This window comes from Simochromis diagramma, unplaced genomic scaffold (genome assembly GCF_900408965.1).
Source record: "Simochromis diagramma unplaced genomic scaffold, fSimDia1.1 OVJJ01000176.1, whole genome shotgun sequence".
Classification (NCBI taxonomy): domain Eukaryota; kingdom Metazoa; phylum Chordata; class Actinopteri; order Cichliformes; family Cichlidae; genus Simochromis; species Simochromis diagramma.
Genome location: NW_024386892.1, coordinates 8,151,966 through 8,155,394, shown reverse-complemented (window position 1 = coordinate 8,155,394; position 3,429 = coordinate 8,151,966). Strand labels below are relative to the sequence as shown.

The following is a 3,429-nucleotide window of genomic DNA, read 5'->3' as shown; positions in this document are numbered from 1 at the left end:
TCCATCATTTTGGTCAATCTTGGTGTCATCTGTCCATATCTTCATAGTAGCATAGCATAGTTCTTTTAGATGTTTTCTGGCAAAGTCCTTCCAGTTATTTACTATTGCACCTTGTTGTAAAACATCTGTGTTTCCATTCATAAGTGCATCTCTTGATTGTTGAATTACACCATATCAGTCATTTGAATAATTACTTTTGAGAAATGAGAGAGCATGTATAAAATGGCCAGAATTTCTAAACATGCAGTACTGTTTCAAACATAAAATAATGGTTAATATGTTGACCTTTCAACATGACAAGTAAAAGTTTGTGTTGTACTGACCTTTCTCTTGCACTTGAGTCTAAAGACCTTGAAATGGCTTCTTGGAGGTCGGGGTCATCTGACAGGTATTCTTCCTCAAACAGGCCAAGATATGTACTGCAAAGCCAGAATGTTTTGTAAATTATTTAGTTAAATTACATATAAATGATGATGACATAATTACATTATCACAATACATAGATTGGCCTCAGCATTATTAAAGTTGTGTGGGATCATCTTGACAGAGAACAGAACAAAAAGCCTGGAAAACTTTTCCTGAACCACGCTTAAAGAAATTCAATAAAAAGAAGACATCGCCATCAGGAACGATGGTGTGCTGTCACTGACAGTGGCAGTAGCAACGCACCAGATGACCCCATCATCTACAGACATGGACTGTGTGTTAACAATGGGAATGGCTGAGGGAACTTCTTTAGAAATTTCAACTGTGAGAACACAAAGAGCAGGAGTTTAACTTTTGAATAACATCTAATCACATATATAGCTTTTGCTTTTCATGTATTTAGGGGTACATTTCTTCCTGCTCAAAATATTAAACTAAATTTAAATATGATTTTAACAAAGACTTGACACTTAATAAAGACACAATGCCTAAGATGACTAAGTAACAGACACTGAACCAACTTAATTTCCAGTGTATTTGGAGCTACTTTTAGAGAGGAATATTTACCGCATTTCTCAGAATTCAACGTTTCTGTGAAATCCTGCCTGCTTGTATGGCTACTCTCTCCATCAGAATATGTCTGTAAATTAAAACAGATAATACATTTCATTATACTGACAACAAAATGTCATAATAAATATTAGTAATATGTTTATGTATTATGTATTAAAACATAATGCAAGTGACAATGTTTAAGGGAGTTGCCTTTGCCTTTTTCACTCTCATTTTATGAACTTACTCATTCATTGTCCTCATATAAGCTTGTCGGTCTGACATAAATTGACTTCTGATGAAACAGTTTTTTCACAAGGTCTCCATTCAAAGTCTGTTTGGAAGTGAGTGATGGCTCAACTAGTTTGGTGTGGCATGCCAGCAAAATCTGTAGCCCAGGGGAGGAAGAAAACAGTGTATATGAAAGTTTTGTTAAGGCTAACAGACTACAATACAATACAGTACATTAAAAGGCTTAATTTTTGTTAACTCTAAAAGATATCAATCCAGTCATCTGATCGGTGCTCCCAGATCCTTTTTGGAAACACCCAAAGTTGACCTTTAATAGTATAACAATGTAAGTAACAAAATTTTTTTTTTTTTTTATAAAAAAGCATCTAAAGCTTACCTGCATCCTTCAATAACTGGCTGGAAGGCAGTCCTTATTGCCTGCATTACTTTGTCTGAGTCCCAGTCACAGCTAAACTCCAGTGCAGATTTTATATGTCCATTTTCAAAAAGCCAAGCTTCTTTGTTACGCCTTGGCACATGTGCAGTTAGATGGTCCTGCAAGAGAATCACTTCTTTGGTGAATGACTGAGCCACAGAATGTGACCTGCTCAGCTGTGCTGGAAACCTAATGGAGGATAAAGGCAAAGTAAACATTTCTGCATGTAATATACTCACACTTCTCTGATCAATGAAGTACATTTAATTAAAAAAATACACCATGCTGTACACATGTCTAATCTTAATAAACACCCTCTAGCCCCCATGGTAGCTTGGAATCCTGAATTGGATAAGTGGAAGAGAATGGATGGATGAATGGATGGATAGATGATGGAAGATAGTGGGATGGGTGGGTGGAGAAACTTAACAATCACATAAAAGATTTCTTAAATTCACGGAGTACTTTTTGTTGCTTTAAAAAAAGTTTCATTAAATTATATACTGACAAAAATTATGCATTGTAACAACTGATGTGCTTTGCTTTTACACAATGTTTGCAGATTAAGCTTACGGGACGTGAAATATTATAGAAATCGTATGTTTCCACAATTAAACAAATTAACTGTTGTGCACAGTTTAGTCTCCACGTCCACACGCTGTCAGTCTATTGCACAGTTTTTTTGTTTTGTTTTTTTGTGATATTTTTGTTTACGTAGCTTCGTCGAGCAATTGAAACCTATTACTAACCTTCCACTAGTAATTTCAGTGCATTTAGTTCTGTTCTTACCTCTTCTGCTTTGGGCCCTTTCGAGTAAAAGGTCTAAGATTGTAGACGGGACCTGTTGTGGGGAACTCCTGTGATGTGGAAGGCACGTTCTCCATAACGTTAGCTGGATAACCAGGGGTTATCTGACCGGAGAGGTTCACTGCTTTTGGTCTTCTACGATGAAAAAGTGAATAAATTTCTTCATCAGTAGTACGATGCGGTACACTAGTACAAATATTAGATTGGCCAGAACATGCATTTGCCAGGGTGTTAATTAGCTCCTCATTACTTAGAATTTGAGCCACAAGATTCCGTGTGGACTGGCTCATAGTGGCCATTCCTCGCAGGTACAAACAAGGAAAACACGAGATGGTGCAAGCGCCTCCGTGACGTCAGATTTGACAAGTTTCATTCTATATATTCAAGCTTCATTCTCAAGTTTCATTCTATATATTCAAGCTTCATTCTATATATTCAAGCTTCATTCTCAAGTTTCATTCTATATATTCAAGCTTCATTCTATATATTCAAGTTTCATTCTATATATTCAAGTTTCATTCTATATATTCAAGCTTCATTCTATATATTCAAGTTTCATTCTATATATTCAAGTTTCATTCTATATATTCAAACTTCATTCTATATATTCAAGTTTCATTCTATATATTCAAGTTTCATTCTCAAGTTTCATTCTATATATTCAAGCTTCATTCTATATATTCAAGTTTCATTCTATATATTCAAGCTTCATTCTATATTTCAAGTTTTCATTCTATATATTCAAGTTTCATTCTATATAGTCAAACTTCATTCTATATATTCAAGTTTCATTCTATATATTCAAGCTTCATTCTCAAGTTTCATTCTATATATTCAAGCTTCATTCTATATATTCAAGCTTTCATTCTCAAGTTTCATTCTATATATTCAAGCTTCATTCTATATATTCAAGCTTCATTCTCAAGTTTCATTCTATATATTCAAGCTTCATTCTATATATTCAAGTTTCATTCTAT

General features: G+C 34.4%; 1 long non-coding RNA gene across 1 annotated transcript; it reads right to left on the bottom strand.

Annotated features, from left to right (window-relative positions):
• Window positions 1–657: 657 nt before the first annotated feature.
• Window positions 658–1,253, bottom strand: LOC120734775. The gene is made up of 3 exons (XR_005696114.1): window positions 1,226–1,253; window positions 994–1,066; window positions 658–748 (listed from the first exon to the last, which is right to left on the bottom strand). It is a non-coding gene; the product is annotated as an uncharacterized LOC120734775 (long non-coding RNA).
• Window positions 1,254–3,429: the final 2,176 nt, after the last annotated feature.